At 34.9% G+C, this 21,656-nt stretch overlaps 1 protein-coding gene across 4 annotated transcripts in view; it reads left to right on the top strand.

Annotated features, from left to right (window-relative positions):
* The window catches only part of LOC136031392 (lachesin-like), an 87,499-nt gene that overhangs the window by 1,148 nt on the left and 64,695 nt on the right, over positions 1 to 21,656 (top strand). The window contains exon 2 of one of the 4 annotated variants that reach the window (XM_065710928.1): positions 13,174 to 13,200. The exons of 2 other annotated variants lie outside the window; for them this stretch is intronic. The gene's annotated coding sequence lies outside the window, so the exon portion shown is untranslated. Of the gene's footprint in view, positions 1 to 13,173; positions 13,201 to 13,288; positions 13,397 to 21,656 lie in introns of those variants that run through there. One more of the 4 variants, XM_065710929.1, reaches the window with a different exon arrangement.

Genomic DNA, 21,656 nt, shown 5'->3' on the forward strand with positions numbered 1-21,656 from the left:
AGATTCAGGCGTGCCAGGTGTCAAGAAATATGCTACTTGTCAAAATAAAAGTAACTCTTCTGGAGGTTATATTACCATTTTTATTTCTACGCTAAACATGGACTCTTTTTTTGGTCTGATTTTACCATTGAAATACTTTTTCTATAGCAGTGACTTGTTAAAAGTAATGCATTTCTTCACAGCTCACAAGTTTTTACTTTCTATTAATAATAAAAAATTGAATCTATACATATGCTTAAAAAAACAAAATTTTTCTCTTTCTGACAAAACTCATGGTGCAGGGTTGCTTAGGAATTGAAACTAAACAGTTTGTGGCAATGTATGGTAAGTAAGGAGCTGCGCGACTCAATAGTAACCGAAACTCTATTAAACAGAGTCTTGATAACAATAGATACATAAAAAGAATCGAATTTTGATGCTTATTTAAAATATTTAAAATTCATCAAGTTTAATTATACCGTCAAGAGTTACGAGCCTGGGGAAATATGTGCAATTTATGAAACAACTAAACCACCAAATCCTCAAAAGATTAAATTATCTTAATGAAAACCACACCATAACATTTAGCGTATCACAAAACCTTACTGTGGAAGTTTCAAGTTCCTATATATAAAAATGTGGAATTTTACATTTTCTGCCATAAGAAAGATCATGGTTGCGGGTTTATTTGTTTTTTTTTTGTGTTTGTTTTTTTCCATGAGTGAATGTATCAAGCCAGTGGGAAGATCAGAAGAGGGTTCGTTGGTTTGGAGATCAAAAGTTCTGGTGCCCTTTTTAAGTGACCAAAAATATCGGAGGGCAGCTAACTCCCCTTCTACGCCTCTTTTTTTTCAAGGTTGTCTGATCGAAATTTTAAGAATGCCTTTATGTTCAGAATAGTCGAAAGGGCTAATAAACTATTTCTTTGACGATGACTTGACCCCCAAAGCCCCAGGGGAAGGACCGTAAGCTATAAACTTTGCCCATTGTTTACGCATACGTAGTGTTGGTTATTGGGAAGTATACAGATGTTTTTTTCGGGGAGAGGGGGGTCCGGAGGGGGAGAGGACTACGTGGGAGGCTATTTCCATGGAGGAAGTTTTCTTGGGGAAGAAAATTCCATGGAGGGGGAGCTAGATTTCCTAGTATTTTATAGAAAACGGTCAGAAATAAAATAAAAAAGTTTTTCGAATGAAAGTAAGGAACAGCATTAAAACTTAAAACGAGCAGAAATTATTATATATGATAGTACTTCGTATTCTACGCTGAAGTTTTTTTTTAACTTTTAAAAGGCTTATTATTCTAATTAAACGGCCCTTGTGTTTCGAGTCGTTCCTAAATAATTGGAAAAAAAAGTCAAACTTTAGCGTAAGGAGTTAGGAATTGAAGAGTAGGCAGCCCCTCCCAATTTTACGTAATAACTTTTGTTCGTTATAAGATATAATGTCTCTCTTTACTTGCAGTTTCTTTTTGTTTAATTTAGCTAAAAAGCAGATAAATAGCTCCATCAAAACAGCTTGAATTAAAACTTACTTTTTTATATTTATGGATGCAAATTCTACTTAACATACTAGCTTGATACAATATCCTCTTTTCACCACAAGGGTGTAAATAAAGTTGTTCGAACAGCATTTCAAAAGATTCTCCGTCTCCATTTTCGCTTTCTCTTTAAAATTCTGCATTGCCCTACTATTATACACCAGAAAATCTAATATCCAGAACTGAAATATTTTCACAGCATTTTCAGATTTCTAATAGGCTATCTTTAACCCTTTGGACGAACTGAACACACAGCTGATTTTTTTGACATGATGTTTTTCAGTATAAAGGAAGAATAACTGCAAACGCTCCAGGCTATTATAATTTAATACCAAAATTCAGATTTGTGTCTTTCCTAATGGCCAAATAATGACGTCGAGTACTAAAATACAGTTGGTCGCAGATGAGGGTAGAAGAAGGCTTCAATCCCCATCTAGAAACAGAAAAACGAACCAAAAGCTCGAAAATATCACAAATTTTTCAAAAATTTGTGATACACTTCTGTAAAAGAGCTTTTTAATTCATTACTCAAGCCTCCCTCCCTGAAAGATTTCCTGCATATCACAATTGGTGGAATTTATGTGGCTACTTTTGTTAGGGGACAATATACAATATATGATAATTAGTTTTATGTTTTTCAATATAAAATTAAATTGAAATTACATACAATTAAGCTTTGATTTAACGAAAGTTATCTTCAAAACTTATTAACAAGAACATCTTTTTACCAATGTCGCTCTGTTTTTATCCCAAAAACGAAATCTGTTCAACTGATAGCGACGATTCTAACTAATCACCCAAATTTCTCATAAAAAACTATCTTAAATAGACCAAGTTTATAAAAACTTAAAAAGCGCATTTTTTTATAAGCATTTTTGTTATATTCTTATGATTTGCTATATTTTTATGAGTCAAACGAGCATCTCGAGTTTTGCAGACGTAGTATTTTGTTTCCAGTGTTTGAAGAGCATAGATACGAGAAGCGTATGCCGACTTTTATAGAATAATTGATTTCAAATGAGAACAGAGATTAAAATAAATAACAATGCCAAGCTTAAATGAACAGAAATTACCGGGATCATGAGGAGGGCTACTGAGTTCAAATAAATAGGCTGGATAAAAGTATTATAATTCCTAGCCGATCAAAAAGAAAATTATAGGTTCTTTTTCGGAAGCACTTTGTTTTCAACTAATCTTTTCAAGACTTGCATTGACCCAATACCTTATGGTTGTTTTTCATGTCTACCAAAGTAAATATTGGTTCTTTTTTGGACATACCAGTATTTAAAGATAAAAATGTTTTGCCTTTCATAGCCTTATCCCAAAACATGATGCGTGAATGGCCCTTGCTCTCCCCGAACACTCCCAGTAAGTTTCAACCTGATCCCTCAGTCTTACTGTAAGTGTGTTAGACACGGTATTATGACAGCCTGGGAGAATATATTGTCTTTTGACTTACCTCACTGCTTCAGCGTAAAGAGATACAAAGTTTCACGGGGGGTTATAGTCCCCAAAGATTAGACAGATTTGAAAGCCATTTTTCACCCCTTCCCCTCTTCTTCTTGTAAAGAAAAAAAATATGATATTCCCTGGCCTCTCCCCCTGATGCTTAAAAAAATTTCAGTCCCACCTATCTTCCTCAAGTTGTTGTAAGTAGACCATTTTGATAACCCAGATACATAGATTATTTCAATTTACCTCTTTCTATTCCCCTAAATAAAATTAAGCTTCGTTTAATCTTCAATATCCCTGGAAAATTTAATCTTGACCCTCCAAGCTGTTTCCGTGATAATATAGACACGTTATTTTGATAACCTTGGCAAAAATGATTTTTCTGTTCTACACCGATACTGGCAGGGATAATTTCTAATTCATCAAAGGGTTCACATTGACATACATTTTAAGCAAATGGGCCACTAACCCTCTAGACCCAACCCATTTCCCCGTCCCCCAAGTGAAGACTGTGTATCCACTCGATCCCTCTCCAAAAAACAAAACTACCAGACAGTTTCAAATTGATCTACTAACCATTGATCCCAGAGATGTTGCAGATATGCAGTTCTGATTTCCTAGCAACTTGTAGTGTTTTTATTTCCTTCGGTACTTAACTTTTGATAGATTGTAAATTCTAAAGATGGTAAGGCTGAAGATATTTTAGGTAAATGCTGAGAAGTAGCTGCTCTTCCCTCCACTAATTCAAAATGCAATGTTCATTCGGCCCCTCTAACACTCCCTCGAAGTTTCAGCTTAATAGCTCAAGTCATACCAGTGGTGTTATAGATACCATATTTTGACACCATAATACCAAACAGTGTCTTTTGATTTAACTTGTTACTTGGATGTAAATAAGTTAAATTCTTCATAGAAGATTAGTGCAGAAACTTTCAGGTGTATCGGACACAGGGTATTTTTAGCCACACCCCTCGGAAGCCTACCTTAAAGTCCCCTGGCCTACTTCCTTATTTCTTCTACACTACCTGAAAGCTTCAATTCTATATCTCCCAGCGGTTTTCTATAGATTGCAGATATGGTATTTTAATATTCTGGATGCGTTCCTGAATGGATAATATCATTTGATTTAGTTCTATCCTCTCCATTTAAATCTTAACTCCACGTCCAATTGCCCAGACCCCACCACTCCCCACACCACTCCCACCAACTCCCACCCCTTCCACAGACACATAAAGCTCGATGCCTTAAAGATGTTGCCATATATTGCTAATATACTATTCCAATGCCCTAGATAGATGGACATAGTGTCTTTTGGTTTACCTTTCTCCCAGCCCTAGGCAAAATTTGAGATTTGCTTGACCCCTCATCCCCTCCCCACACTTACCAGCTGAAAGCCTCAACTGTATTCCCAAGTCGTTCCTGAGACAGGCCTATTGCAGATAATTTGAAAACTCAGGTGCACACAGCGTTGTTCGATTTACTTTTGAAAACAATCCTTAAAAGCTTTTCCAAAAAGATTTTAAAATTGTGTAATCTACTGTCATCGGCCATGTTGCTCCAGGGCTATGTCAACATCGAAAGGAGGCATAGTAAGCATTTCAACGTTTCTGAACAAAAGAGCTATCTCAAAATCGAATATAATATTGTTGGTTTTTAGGGGGGGGGGTAACAAAAAACTTTATAAGGGGAGCCCGTTCGCCCACTTTAAAAAATTACTTTCAGCACTTAAGAAACACTAGAAAATGCAATTTACAGTCAAAAGATTCCCTTCAAAGGTTTCTATGACCATCCTTCCGTGAGAAGTGGCCGAGGAAGATATTTTCCCACCCTTTTCTGGTCTTTTGTCGGGTCCATTTTACGGATTCCTTAGTAACTGTTCTATGCTGGGGTCTATTTAGCAAATGTATTAAAGAATGCGAATTTCAAGCCAAGTTTCGATCCTGATTTTTGGAGGGGACTGTGCCCCAATTTGAGAATTATATTTTCCCAAGACCTAAGAAGATAAGGATATAAGTTTCAAATTTATCAGAAAAAAAAGTTTTGGTTTGTTCCTGACCCTTTACCGCTCTTCCCCAATACAATATTTGACCCTTTTGGCCCAGAGAATGGCTCCTGAATTCTTATGAGCCAAATCGCACTCCCATTACCAAATAAGCCCCCTTTTCTACTACAAGATCTATGTTTTAATAATTGGCAAGTTGCATTATTTATAGCCCTTGACCAAGGGGCTTTTGGGGTCATGTCATATCCGGAGGCGTGTTTATTGGAACAAAATACTTACTAAAAATTTTGATTTGACGCCTCTGGGGGTCATGGTTCACCCAATTCGCAAAAAGAGCCGTCCAATTACTTTCAACTCATAAAAAGGCGTCAGAACTTCTAATTTCAAATCAAATGAGCTCGCTTCAACGTTTCTACGACCATTCCTCAGTACGAAATGGGCAGCAAAAAAAAAAATAGAACATTGAAGGCTTGTGGCTCTTTATTCAAGCAGCTCTCATGTGCTCCATCTGATAAACTTTATGTGCAAACATTTGGAAATTTACATTATTTGTGGCTTTTTCTCCAAAGGCTGCAGGGCTAATGTTATCTCTCGAGGCTCATTAATTGAACCCACATCTCAGAATTTTAATAACGTATCAGGGAGGGGGCTGGGTAAAAAAATGCACGGGGGCGAGGTTTTATGCTCTCTAATCACCTTTGAATTTTAAAAAGATTATTTTAAATTTCAATTTCCAATCAAATAAGCCCCCTCCGTAGTTTCAACAACTACTCCTTTCATACGAAGCAGCTGGGAATCAACTAAGACAATTTGCCCGACCAAACCAAGAAGTAGGTCAACAAGTGAGTTAGTAAGTAATTCCAGAAATATCATATTAAAAATATTCGAAGATGGGGAGAAAATCTTTCGAACTAACAGTTAGTCTTAACACGCTGAAAATGAGCGTTGGCCTTGAAAGGAATCGTAGTTCTAAAGCTTGCGTAAAATACACACTTATGAAGTCAATGCGACCCTCTCAGTTTGAAATACACAACTTCAGTGCAGCCTTTGAGAAAAACCGATGTAAAAAAAAAGAAATACTAAAAATAACCGTTGACATATATTGAATTCCGGGTACCAGAGATTGTTGAGGAACACCACGTCGTCCAGCCCTTAAATATGAGGGAATCAAGCTTTCCAATAGAATTAAAACAAGTCAAGCAATTCTAAAAAATATTCATTTGGTGTTTTGCTTAAGAATCAAACATTCATTTATTTTAGAAAAAAAAATTCAACAGATGGATGCATGAGTGGAAGAAAGAAAGAAAAAAGATTCAGATCAGAGTAATTTCCTCTATAAAGTTACCCAATAAAGGCTTTGCAAGGCATTTGTTTTTTGCGTTATTGATTTTTTCCTTCTTCTCTATGGCATAAGAAATGAACAGCGACATTAATAGAATAAACATAGTTTATAGTCAGAACAAGTTTAAAAGAAAGGCGAATCAGAGTCTAGGGGACAATTTTTGTTAGGAGCACTAGATGGGCTATTACCGTTCTCACTCCAAGTTGCATAAGTATAGCCAGGGAGATAAAAAATTCAGAGACCCCTTCCATTGGTCCCAGCTTTGTGCAATGTCCCAAAGGCAATGCGTTAACATTTAACGACAAAGGAGCCCTGGATCTAGCAGGTGTTTATTTCGGCCATTTCGTACAGGTGTGATCGCAGATTATTGGTTGGTGCCTACTCGACCTGAAATTGAAAGTTCAACTATCCTTTTTAAGGACTGAAAGTAATCTAGGGCAGCCGGTCCCCACCTGTGCACTGTTTTTGCCCACAGATGCTTAAATAGCATGCAACGGTATCAGATCAAAATTTTAAGTTAGCTTTTTTCTTATATAGTCTAAAGCTCTAATATACATGCCTCATAACCTCAGGGACAAGGGCCTAAATGTTGTAAGCTACCCAGTTCTTGCATAGAGTTTTAATAGAATCAGTGGACAGGTTTAGTTTCGGCTTTCCTATCAGTTAGGAGCCCGGGATCGTTATCCCATATATATATATATATATATATATATATATATATATATATATATATATATATATATATATATTTATAGACAAATGCCTTTCTAATTGTAAGCCCTTGCCCTTATATATTTTTTTAAGTAGTAGCTCTAGTGTACCTGTTGGTCCTAACAATTCTGCTTCTCCATGCTACTTCCTTACGACTAACCTGAGAAAAACGAGGCTTTGTTGACAATTTACAATAGTCACCCAGAAAGCTCAACTTCCTTTAATGTCTTGGAGATGAAAAGCTATTACACTTAGCTAATTACGTGAAAGAGTATACTTCGCTCAGGAGAGTTTATAAGTAGATAGGAAAAAGGAAAGAATTTCACTTTTTGAAAAAGCAGACATAACTAGAAAGATGAACTTTTTTTTAATGACATCATTGCGCTATTTATTAATAAGTCTCAATTATGTAATAATATTAGCGTGGTATAAAGGATAAAATCATAACTGAAAATGGGAAATTAAAGAGCTAGCTATACTCGGTGATAGAAATTTATTGCCTTGAAAAAACCGGAGCTTTTCAATACTGTAAGTTATACGTAGCTTGCTTAAAAGGAGAAAATGTTTAAATTTGTTTTTGAACTCGAAGTATCTACACTGTATCTTTTTTCTAAATGCACGCCATGATCTTTCTATCTTTTCATTTTTATTTTTTTGTAAAATAGTCTCCTGAATATATTTGGAATCATGGACATTTCCGAAGGCTCTGAAAATAATAAAAAAAAATTCTAAGAATACTTGTAGGTACTCGTCTGAATGATCATATGTCAAAAAATAGCTGTTCGAAATTTTTTTTTTGAAAGAAAGGCTAAGAGTATTAAGTCACTTTCACTGGATTAAGTACAATAGGCTGCAAAAAATCGCAATTTTCGGGAATCCATCGGGGGCCAACCGGAAAGCAACACGTCATCGAATAGAGAAGAAAAGGGTCACAGGAAATGATTTAAAGGAAATAGAGACATAATGGAAGGGAGTAATGAGTGAAAGTCTAAAGATATTAGGGCGGAGGAAAAACCTAGCCTGCTGCGTTGACCTTCGCTGAATTTCTGCAGCGATACATTGTAGGTTTATGTAGTTACAGTTTCAGTAGCGTCAGGAATAGTCATACTGTGCAATATTTGTATAGTGACAATTCCAATATCAATGATAATTTGGTATGTTTGGCGAGTTGATTAGTAGATACTGGAAAACGTCATTAATTTTCTGAAGCTTCAATTCTTTTACTTTAAGATTTTATCGGAAAGTAATTTTAGAACCATGTGCTTGTTCTAGGTCCTTGGAGCTCATTAATGTAGGTCAGATAGGAAATTAACAAGCTACAGTATTTGTGCTTCAGTGTATGAATTTTTTAACCCCTGATGTTTTTGAGAATTTTTACCAAATTAATAGCGACCTACATTATTATAGAACTTGGAAAAGGGATAATATAGTTTTTGATTTGCGTCAGGGTTCTAGAGCTTCATTTTCAATGAAAAACCTGGATCCGTCTGTGTGAAATGAGCTACCATTGATCATTAGGGCGGCAAAACACGTACCTCAATTTAAAAAGAATTTAAAAGATCATTTTTGAGAGGATAATTGTTGGATTTTATTATGGGTGGTAGGATGGGTAGGGGAGGAAGGATGTGCTGGGTGACTGGGAAGGTAAGAGTTGGGAAGGGGGTAAGGTGGGGTTGGGAGGACAGGGTGAGCGAGGGGGAAACTGATTATTAAAGAGTTATTGAGACTGGACTTATTATTATTATTTTCTTTTGTATTTTGATTTATCTATTTTTACTCTTAGTTTAGTTTTTTCTTAAATATAGGTAATAGTTTCTTTATTTTTGGCTTATCTATGATGGTTTTATTTAAATAGTTGAGTTTTTCTTTACATAGTTGAGTTGAAAGGTAAGTTGTAACGTGGATTTCCGTGAAACCGCAAACCCTCATATGCTTTTCTCCAGCGCAAGAGTGATGTTTAATTAATTTATTTATTTTTGAATGTGAAAATAAAAAACTTAACAATATCACAGACGTATGCAGATCTACAGTAAGAACAACTATGCATGGTCATCTGATGGCTAGGTAAACAAAGGACCATCGATTATATATCAAATAAAATTTTATTTTGTTTTATTGAGTCAAGTAAGTGTCTTTTACAGTGTTTTTGTTGTCCCTTTCACCAAAAGCAAGCTCTTGTAAACTATTGGGCTGGTCAGATGCCTGTATACTCGAGTGAATTCTAATAAAATCTTTCTCCTTTATAAATACATTTGCACATTGTTGTCCAGATTTAGCAATATTGCAAAACTTCATCTTTATGGCTTCACGATGTCAAAATTAACTTGAATAAACAAGAGTTAGCTATCAAAATTGAATATCATTTGAGATGATGCGGTACATTGAAGAATCCCCCTACATCGTCCACTAGAATTTTTTTTACTTCACTTGGCCAAATTATTTAGGCCTTTTTTTGTGGTCTTCCTTTACCCTGCAGAGCTTGGATAAGATATCCAAATAAATGAAAGAAAACTGCCAGCTAATACCTAATATCCCGACAAAACAAACAAGAATCATTTAACTTCTTGCGTTTTGTTCTAGAGATAGGGAAGGTCAATTTTAATAGGTCAATTTTTTTTGTTTGTTTAATCGGAGCAGAATTCTCCTTTTTAAGTCCAGGGAAAGGTAGTTCCTGAAATTGATCTAGCATTCCTGCTCAGAAAATACTAAAATTCAGCTCAATAGAATCATCATTTGATTATTTGACCGCTTTAGGATTTCAGTACTGATGGGGCAAGACAAAGCAAGACTTGTCAAATCCAGTTTTGACAAGCCAGATAGGGGGTGTACAAATGGACCTATCAGTTTCTCAAGACGTTATTTACGTCTTGCTTCAAAATACCTTCTTATGACAAATCTGTAGCCCCCTGTCTAATTTCCCTAGCCTAATTCCCTTTCCAAGATAGAACAAGATCTAAGAGCTCATATGGTACTTGTGACGAGGCAAGAAGAGCTAAGAGCCAAGAGCTCATATGGTATGAGCTCTAACAAAATTCTAAGAATCAATAGATTGATTTAGAAGGAAAATCAGACGCTTAATGCCGGTCAGTATTTATAATAAGAGCTCCGAGTTATGATGTCCTTCTAAATATCAAAATTCATTAAGATCCGATCACCCACTCGTAAGTTATAAATATCTCATTTTTTCTAATTTTTCCTCTTCCTTTAGCCCCCCAGATGGTTGAATCTGGGAAAACGACTTTATCAAGTCAATTTGTGCAGCTCCCTGACACGCCTACCAATTTTCATCGTCTTAGCACGTCCAGAAGCACCAAACTCGCCAAATCACTGAACCCCTCCCCCCAACCCCCCCAAAGAGAGTGAATCCAGTACGGTTACGTCATTCACGCGTCACGGACATTTGCCTATTCTATCCACCAAGCTTCATCCTGATTCCTCCACTCCAAGTGTTTTCCAAGATTCCCCCCTCCAACTCCTACAATGTCAAAAGATATGGTCGGGATTTGAAGTAAGAGTTCTGAGACATGAATTCTTTCTAAATATCAAATTTCATTAAGATCGGATCACCTATTCGTAAGATAAAAATACCTCAATTTTCACGTTTTCCAAGAATTCTCGTTTCCCCCTCCAACTCCCCCCAATGTCACAGGATCTGGTCGGAATTTGAAATTAGAGCTTTAAAGCACAAGATCCTTCTAAATATCAAATTTCGTTAAGATCTGGTCACCCTTTCGTAAGTTACAAATACCTCAATTTTCAAAATTACCCCCCCCCCCCCAACTCCACCAAAGAGAGCAGATCCAGTCCGGTTATGTCAGTCACGTATCTTAGACAGGTTTTTATTCTTCCCATCCAGTTTCATCCTGATCTCTCCGCTTTAAGTATTTTGTAAGATTTCCGGTCCCCCAACTGCCCTCCCCCTCCAATGACACTGGATCCGGTTGAGATTTAAAGTGAGAGATCTGAGTTACGAGGTCCTTCTAAATATGCAGTTTCATGAAGATCCGATCACTCCTTCGTAAGTTAAAAATACGTCATTTTTTCTAATTTTTCAGAGTTACCCCCCCCCCCCAATAGAGTGGATCCGTTCCAATTATGTAAATCACTTATCTAAGACTTCTGCTTATTTTTCCCACCACGTGTCATCCCAATCCCTCCAATCTAAGCGTTTTCCATGATTTTAGGTTCTCCCACCCCAAAGTCCCCCCAGTGTCACCAGATACGGTCGGAATTTAAAATAAGAGCTTTGAGACAGGATACCCTTCTAAATATCAAATTACATTGAGATCCGATTACCCGTTCGTAAGTTAAAAATACCTAATTTTTTCTAATTTTTCAGAATTAACCCCCCCCCCAACTGCCCCAATGAGAGCGGATCCGTTCCGGCTATGTCAATCATGTATCTAGGACTTGTGCTTATTTTTCCCACCAAGTTACATCCCGATCCCTCCACACTAAGTCTTTCCCAAGATTTTAGGTTTTCCCCTCCCAACTCCCCCCAATGTCACCAGATCCGGTCGGGATTTAAAAAAACAGCTCTAAGACACGATATCCTTCCAAACATCAAATTTTATTAAGATCTGATTAACCGTTCGTAAGTTAAAAATACTTCAATTTTTCTATTTTGTCCGAATTAACGGGCCCCCTAATCCCCCCCCCAGATGGTCAAATCAGGAAAAAGACTATTTCTAATTTGATCTGGTCTGGTCCCTGATATGCCTGCCAAGTTTCATCGTCCTAGCTTACCTGGAAGTGCCTAAAGTAGCAAAACCGGGACCGACAGACAGACCGACAGACCGACAGAATTTGCAATTGCTATATGTCACTTGATTAATACCAAGTGCCATAAAATAGTAGAATTTTTGGAGAGTTAGTCAATTTTTTATTTAAATATGTATAGTAGGGGCACTCTAGAGGAAAAAAGCTACGGAATCTTTAACTTTTAAAAGGAAAAGGGTAACATCTAACCTTATTGGGTATTTCGGGCTTTTTAAACAATAAAAGAAAATTATGGTGTAACAAGCAAAACCTATTACATATCACCCAAAGAAATTCTGATTTTACGGGGGCCCTTGAATGTTTTTTAGGTAATTAACGCCTTTATCTCTTAGAAAAGATTTCCTATGATGTAAAATACACCTGCTGGCTGAAGCAAGGATAGGGATGTTGTTAAAAGCAGAGGGACATCACTACTTATTTCCCTGTGGTGTCACCTGTTTTGATTGATAAGGTCCCCAATAAAAAGGACGCAAAATTTCACTGTTTTTCTGTCAAAATTTCACAGTCAAACCACAAATTTTGGACAGTTTTTGAAGATAGCTGGTCCCCTATGATTATTCGCTAACAAACCCTTTGTTTGTATGACGGTCAGCTGACTGTGAGTATCAAAAAGAATATTAAGGTACGCATCCCCTTAATACTCAAAGACTATTTGGTTTTGGTAGAACACAAAAAATGAGACAATCTTTGAAGCCCAACAAACATCCAAACAACGTAAATGTAGCATTCTTGTACAACTTTTTCCCATAAAAAGTTTGGGTTATTAATGTTGAAGTGTAAGAAGTCCATATTAGGTCACTTTTTAAGCACTGATACTTCCACATAGCTAAAATTGTATATGTATCCCTTTGTTTAACTTCTATAGTGGAATCACTTTTTTATATTGGAATCACTTCCTTCACTTTGTTCCGGATCCATTTTGGAATTTTCTATTTTGGAATCACTTCTATATGCCTCACATTCACATTGAACGAACACAAAAACCGTGAATTTCACTTTGGTGGGAATAATTTTACAATTTTCGCTGGTTTTGGGATTACGCTCGATTATTGTAACTAAAAGTTTGTAAAAGACACACTTGCATTCATAAATTAAGTTCTAGCTAGTACATTGTGTACTGCTAGTACTAGTGCTTGATATTTTATTGGTTCCTAAAAGGCTAAAAAAGATAAAAACAAAAAGAAGGTGAATAATAAAAGGAAAAAACTATTTTTCTCGAGTGTTATTTGCGTCAATCACTTAATTAACTTGTTCCCATTATTTGCCAGTTAAGACAGGCCATTACACCGGTTAAGATGGGCCTTAATCTTACTCTATTTCAGAAACTTTTTTATTGATTTGGTAACTTGACACACTTTTTGATTTCTAGCTACCGGAAAGCTATGCCACAAAACAGGTAAGTCCGGAAACATATCCGCGATTATTCACTCGTAAAAAGCGTTTTTCTTTTTCTATTCGATTATTGATTTAATTTGGACTTGGCTCAAAGGAGTTAACAGAGAACAATTTTTCACTTTAAAAGCAAACATTTTCGAATGACGTTTTTTTTTGCCAATAATATGCTGTTTTAGATGCTTTTGGATATTCTGAATGTAAGCAATATTTTATTATATAGGAAATTAAATAGAACAAATAAAGGGTAAAAATTAATTGACAATTGTTTCTTTCTAAGTGATAATTAAGTTATTTCTTCAATCCAAATGCCTAAGGGTGTCTCCTAGGATATTTTTAAACTGGCGCTTTTTTTTAAATTTTGAAAGCCAGCTCTTTATTTAAAATACAAAACTGACCCAGATAATAGGATAATCTCTTTGGATAAAAAACCCATGAGTAACCTGCAGAAAATAAAAGACTAATTTGTAAGATTTTATATCCACCGTCATGTCGACAACAATTTGTATAAAACTATAATTCTCTAAAACTCAAGCAAGCTCAAATTTCAGTAAAGTGCTAGTTTTTAGAATTATACAGAAAGTAGAAAATATCACTTGCTAGTTTGCATCAGCTGGTTCAGCAAATGTATCTATTATGTGAAACAATAATTTTTGTTTATTTTCACCCAAAGACTTGTTTTCTTTTATATTGCCTAAATGTAAGACGAATTTTTGGTACTTGATAGGAAAGGCCTACGCCCTACCTAATGTTCTTTTAATATGTTTCTCTGACGCTCAATCCTAATGAAATATACCAAAGTAAGATAAAAATATAATACTGTAGAAATAAATTTGTGCTTTATATTTTCAAATTAGGGGGTTTGGGGGGTAAAGTGATGCGGGTCTGCATGCCTACTTTGTTAGATACAATTATTTTGCATATTCTGCAGTAAAAATTGTTTTTTAAGTTCACACTGTCCAAATACTTTACCCCCCTCCCATGTGCAAATATGCAGCCCAAATTATATATTTTCCGCCTATTCTGTCAGATCTCTTTATTTTGTCTCACGCTAAGCTGAAAAAAACTAACGAAAATACCTTGTTTTAAAATTGGTCAATGAATGAACAACATTAGGTAGGACGTATATCATGCAAGTACTGGATTTTTAATGAAGTTAGCACAACTTTCTTCTTCTTCTCATTGAAAATTTTTTTTACTTAATTTAAAGTGATAAATTTGCTTGGTCTATCATCCCCATATATGCGAAGTATTTATTTTTTCAACATCACACTGCCTTTCTACGACGAAACAAATGAGAGTTCCAATAGTGATTTTTAATGAAGGTGGCAGAGTCTTCTTCTTCTTCTGGTTGTAAATGAAATGTTGCTGAATTTACAGTTATAAATCTGCTTGGTTCTATCATTCCCATGAATATGACGTCTATTTTTTTTCAACACCACACTGCCTTTTTAAGACGAAACAAATGAGAGTTCCAATAGGGATTTTTAATGAAGGTGGCAGAATCTTCTTCTTCTTCTTCTGGTTGTAAATGAAATGTTGCTGAATTTACAGTTATAGATCTGCTTGGTTCTATCATCCCCATGCATATAACGTCTATATTTTTTCAAGGCCACGCTGCCTTTCTATGACGAAGCAAATAAGAGTTCCAATAGGGACTCTGGGTACAAGGCTATAGGGTACAAGACTTTGAGTGAACTCAGTTACTGAACCCTCTCAGCCTTTATTTATTTTAAGTTTCAACTTTGCTTGTTACTTCCATTGATTGTGTTTTGTTTTGTTTAATTGGTTTTTGGTTGTTTTGTTTTTTTAAACATAGACAGTAAACCTTAGAAAATATCTCTGATTGTCTTAAGCAACAAAACAAAAATAGTTGACAGGATTGTTTTTGTTAAAATGGGACTTTAAATATGGGGTCTAATCCTACCTCCTTTAGCTTTCCCACGAGATTCCTGCAACTTTTGGCATAATCAAAAAATCTGACTGCATTTGTCTCTGGTACCTTTTATAATTTGCATTAAAAAAAACTATTGCCATGAAAATGCCATTTTTTTTCTCATATGCATTTTTTTCTCATAGCACATTTTTTTGTTTTCACTTAACAAGGGGACTGGAAGAGGCAATATGAAGGAGAGGTAAGCCACCGGTAAAGGTTTTCGACTAAAATGCTGCGTTTTATTTGAGACAAGATAGTTTCAGTTTGGGCTACCGTTTCCAGTCTTGTTTCGCATAATTCTGTTTTATTTGAGCCTTCGTCTTGTTTCGTTCGGTACTGCCTTTGACAAATAAAACGCTGGAAAAGAGCTAGGCAGCTTACTGGCAAAAGTTTTCAAAATCCACAAATGCATCTTAGGTTAGGTCAAAAAGTGCTTACATTTGAATTTGCAATAGAAGCGATTATTATATTTGTAAAGAGCATAAAAAAAGGCATCGAATGGCATTTTCACTTTATTGGTAAGTCAATAATATGAACTGTCATACATTTACCCATCTGGGAATGTTGAAAGTGAAATCTGGCTTTTTTAGGATTCAAAAAGACACAAAGTATTGTAATTTGTTAAAGCCAAGGGTATACCTTACAGTAGGCACAGAAAAATAGTGCTGTACACATATCTGGAAAAATACATCCACTAAGTAAATATTTTCTGCCGCCATTTTCATGAAACAAGGGGTGAAACTATCTAGACGAACAAGTTTCGATTCTTGGAATCTAGTTACGGAAAACGGTACGGTCCCTTACGGGATACTGCAAATAAAACGGCTTTGAGCTTACTAAACACGTAAAAAAACGCTATTAAGGAAACAGGACTGAAACTAGACTGAAACAAGACCAAATAAAACGCGGCAAAAGATTGTAATGGCACCCTTATCATGCTTCCCGCCTTTTGACTCAAGAAATAGCACCAAGAAGTTACATTTCCAGTGCTATATTGGACTTTACGATGAAGTTAACAAGCTGAATTCATGAATGTCCTTAGAGAATGTTGCTTTTAAATTAGCCAATAAACTTTTCTCTGTGATCTCTTTGAAATCATTCAGAAGAAAAGCAGTAAAGAATGAGACATATGCTTTCAATGCAATAACACAATTTTCCTAACTTTCAAAGATGGAGGTCTTTAGACCTCCATACATCCAAACCTCTGGTTTTTAGCCATGGCAAGTTTATTTTTCATATAAGAATCTGCATTCCCAGGGATTTTGACTCTTTTTGGATTAAAAATGATGTGTTCCGACACTAAAAGGTAGAAGACGCTACTTAGTTAAAAAGGGCATTAGATATTATTATTATTTTCACCCATATGAACCCTCTCAATATTCAATATTCCCAATATTCCACTGGCTCGATACGAGCATCTGTGAAAAAGACAACAAACAAAACGGAAACACCAGTACTTCCCATGGAAAAAAGTGGTTTTGCTCGTTGATCAAGAGAGGTAGATTCTGATTCTTTCACAGGGTTTTCGACCACGTCTTCTAATCTTGTATTTTCATCTCGGTCCACCGCCATTTTCGAGAGTTTCAAGTCTTTTTCAGAATTATCAAAAATTTTGTTATCTGCACACAATTATTTTTATTAACTATAATCGAAATAACAGTTACGGTTCCTGAATCAGCTTCAAATGAAAAACGTCTCGCTTTTCTAATTTGTTGGACTCATTTATTTTGGTTTTTGAATTAGCAACTAGTTATTTTGCTGTCAGAGGACATGACCTTGACAAAGGTTGGGTTTAAGTTGAGTTCAGATTTAATATAGTCAGTATTGTATAAAACTACGTTAAAGTATAAAATAACATAAAGCATAAACAAACAAATAAGAGAAAAATAAGTAACTAATGATAGCAATAAAAAAATAGCCATCGAGTCTCATTAGATTGTGGCTAATGCGCTAAAAGGCATATTCTCTAGAAAAAATTTGTTTCATCTCCAAATTGTAGATAGTTTTAGGAAGTCATTTTCCAGTTCTTTCCAAGCAGGCCCTGCGACATCAATTATGTGTGCTTGATTTTCTAAAATTTGAAGGAAGACTAGAAATTAAGATGAATTAAAATATGCAAATTAAGATTCTCGGGAGATTACACTGCCTCACATTCATGTATACTTTTACTAATCTTATTAAAAAATTAGTAAAATCAAACTTAAAAAAAGTTCAGAGTTAAAACGTTAACAGAGCTCATCTAGGCTATTCTCATCAAGAATGTGTTAGAAAAGACTTTTTTCTAAGTGAATAATGAGCTCAAGGATAAATGAAGCTGATACTGCTTAAAAGTTCAAGATATATTTTAAGGATTAAGATGTAATTCTTTTTTCTCCAATAAAATTTTTCTAATTTCAAAATAAAGTACTTTTCGACAAAAATCAGTAATTTAAAATGAAAATTTTACGTAATTTACGTTCAGAGTTCAATCGGCTTTAATTTGAAAAGAAAATGAACTTAAGAAACTTAATGAACTTAATGAACTTAAGTTTAAGAAAATAAACTTAGAAGACACTGTTCTGTAACACAATGATAGATAAGTCCCTTAAACTTAGAGATCCTTCACTATCACGCAGAACGGCGTAAGTAGTTTACGATGCGTGCAAGCAGCTACCGCATGCTACCCATAAACTTGGTCAACCTACCTGAGAATCTAGGCGGGCAAGCCTATTAGGCAAGCCTATTAGGCAAGCCTATTAGGTTTAGGTCACTTTTTCACCTGTGAGCCCAAACAAATTCAGTTCCCCATTTTGAATACAAGTCGAGTTGACAGTGCCCGCCATGCACTTAAAAAAATGATTTCCAACAAATTGTTTTGCTGGACTTTAAACAAGTAAAAAAAAAAGCACAAAAAAGAAAACAAATAAAAGCACAAGACACTAATTCAACTGATACAAAATAAAAAAAACACAAAAACTATCAGAAACAGATGTCGACCACTGCTGTAAAACATTGGCCCACGGGTAAGTCTTGACAGATTGATTATATCCGTCAATTTGCGACAGAATCACTTCTTCAGGGTTGATAACACTGTACTGGCACGTAACATAGCTGTTACCTGTCAACGGTAGTAAACGCAGCAAAACTTTGCATACTTCTAGTACATTGAGCGTAATTTCAGTTTATATGTAGCCGTAAGAATGCGCCAAAATGGGCTAAGGTACAGATAATTAAGTAAAATCATAGCATTGTGCAGCTGGGCCAACAGATGACGATCAAACTTCCGCTTATTTGCCACTATACAGCTATACGTAAAAGAACACCACTTCCGAAAATGAGAGAGCAGTAGTCGCCGTGTTTCTAGTATTGACCGTCCGATAGGGAGGCCCAGATATACAACATAAAGTCGCAACAGTTATTGGCCAAAAGGACGAACATTCAGAGGGAAGTGTATTATTCTTAGGGATGAACATCCAATTGAAAAAGAATCAGGGAAAAATCCCAGATTAAATACCATTTGATAAAAGAGTACTAAGTGTTCCATAGGCAGTTCGCCGCACAACAACAAATGCTGTGCAGATATCCCATCAAATCCTCTAGAGTTTTTTTCTTCAGTTTACCATCTGCAGAAATAATCAGGCTCTTTGTAATCAGTCCGGGAATAGAAGCATGCTAAAAAAAAAAATCTAGAAGTTTCACTTTGTAACTATTATGCAGACATAGCATTCAGAAGGAGGTTTATTATCCTTACGGTTAGGAGTTACACATCCAATTGAAAAAGAATCGGGGACAATTCCCAGAAAATTCTTTCTTATGATGCTCAAATATTTATAATATTTAATTTTTTATTTTATATTATTAAATAATTATTTTTTATATATATATATATATATATATATATATATATATATATATATATATATATATATATATATATATATATATATATAAAATATATATATATATATATATATATATAAAATATATATATATTTTATATATAAAATATATATATATATATATATATATATATATATATATATATATATATATATATATATATATATATATATATATATATATAAAATATATATATATATATATATATATATATATATATATATATATATATATATATATATATATATATATATATATATATATATATATATATATATATATATATATGTGGGTTTTCCAAGAACTCCGGTTTCCAAGAATCTTGTTTTCCCCCTTCCAATCCCCTATGTCCCTGGATCCTATTTGAATTAAAAATTCAACATCTGAGACATAAAATCTTTCTATATATCAAGTTTCATTAAGATCCAATCACCCATTCTTAAGATAAAGATACCTCGCTTTTCATGTTTTCCAAGACTTCTGATTTTCCCCTCCAGATCCCCCAATGTCACCGGATCTGGTTGGGATTGAGAATAACAGCTTTGAAGCACAAGATTCTTCTAAATATCAAATTTCATTAAGATCTGATCACCCGTTCGTAAGTTACAAATACCTCCTTTTTTCTAATTTTTCCGAATCAACGGACCCCACTCCCCCCAGATGGTCCCCCCACATTTTGCTTATCTGCGCCCCTCCAATATTTGATCTTGGCTACAACCCTGATAATGTGAAACAAGCGTGTCTGTTGTTTTTTTTTTACTGACCTAGTTTAAAACATTAGTCGTTATAAACTTGAGAGAGGTTCAAACTTTAAAAGTTCTTATACAATCTATGCTATTTTAATAAGGAAAATGGGGCAAAAATTCATGCAGTTAAATGTAATGGTTCATAGCACCTGAGTGAATTTGGCTTCTAGACTGCTTAACATTTCTGATGTGATACAACAAAATTTATTCGTACTAGATGTACTCATACAAAATTTATACTAATCAACTATACATGGTCGAAAACGTCGAGATAAACGTATTTCATTGTTAATGGTTGAGGGGGGGGGGTAGTTTGTCTTTTAATACAAGACATTTCAGATGTTATATGACTCAGTAGGAGTATCATTAAGTGGCTTGCTCGTGAAGAAGAGGATGGCTCATGAGATTAGAACCTTTTCCTCGAATTCCTAAAATGTCTAAACTTATTTGCACATTATCCAAACATAGATTTCGAAGCTCTTGTCAAGGGAATAAGGGATGTTTAGGTCCCTTCCAAAATTGGTCTCTGGCTATAACCCTGAAGATGTGTAATAAGTGTGTCAATGCTATTACAGAGCTTATTCCGCCTCTCTCTCTCTCTCTCTTTCTAAAATACAGAGCTCTGAAGATTTAGTTCAAACTGCCTTTCAAGACAGCTCAGCCGATTAATCTTGTAGAATTCATTAGGAATTAAACTAAAAAGTTCCAAAAGTCTTTACTACCTGTCTTAGAGAAGCTATTCACTTTTTGAAACCTTAGATCCCCTAGATTTTTTTTCAGCGTATTCTTGAGGGGTGTAATTTGATTGGGATGGAAGAGGGGTGTGCGTATCTGTGTTGAAATCAAGTGCCTTTGTGCTGCAGTGAGTTGTCAGTAGTAGCAGTAGTCGTAATTGAGAAAAATTAATAGTTGCAGATAATTTAGAGAAGACTTATTATAACAAACAAACAAAAAATTCAATTCTAGTGCCTTTTTAAAATAGAAAAGGATATTTCATCGGGGCTTTGAATTCCAGAGTGATAATTGACTCAAGTAGAGTAATCTTAATTAGACAAACCCTATGGGGTATCTATTCAGCTTAAGACCCTGAAAACAGGACTGAATTTTTCACAGGGCCCACTCCGATACTTTGTATATTTCGATATTGAGCCTTTCCTTATTCTCTCTACAATTTCAATTATATATTTCAATTCAGTTGAATTGGAATATTTCAATTGCATGTGGTGCAGTAACTTGGGAGGGGGCAGGGGAGCCTGAGCTCGTCTTAATTTTTCGAATTCCTAGATCTTGAAAAATAGCATCCTTTGGATATTTTGTATTGAAATATGCCTTTTATTTCGATATTTGTATTGGCAAAACTAAAAAACAGCATCTTTTAACTGCATATTAGAAAACACATTTAACCCACCCCCACCCCTAAATTCTCAGGAATTGGCACCACTGTATTTTAATCCAGAAGTAAAATCTATTTGTTGATCTCAGAAGTGTAGGCCTAGATTAAGGAAAGCATGGGGGTGACAGTGGAGAATCTACAGTAATGTAAGCGTTTGAATGTTTTTTACTTCGTTTTATTCTAAGTTATAGTATGTTTCTCTTAAGATATTGAATGCTATTATATCCAATATTGTTTCCACTGGGCTATATCTTAAGATATTTAATATATTAGGATACTGGATAAGTTTTTAAATATTTGAAAAGCTTCCTATGGTACATATAATAATTATTTAATAATAAAAATTTTTCCTTTAATAACTTCTATATTGCAATCTTAATCTCACTTATAGAATCAACGAACCAAAAATCGTGGATTCAGCTTAAATTCAAACAGATCCTGGGGGGGGGGCTTTTCAAAATAAAATATTTTGCAGTAGAAAATTATGGAATTTATTGATTAGATTA

Source organism: Artemia franciscana, chromosome 9 (genome assembly GCF_032884065.1).
Source record: "Artemia franciscana chromosome 9, ASM3288406v1, whole genome shotgun sequence".
Classification (NCBI taxonomy): domain Eukaryota; kingdom Metazoa; phylum Arthropoda; class Branchiopoda; order Anostraca; family Artemiidae; genus Artemia; species Artemia franciscana.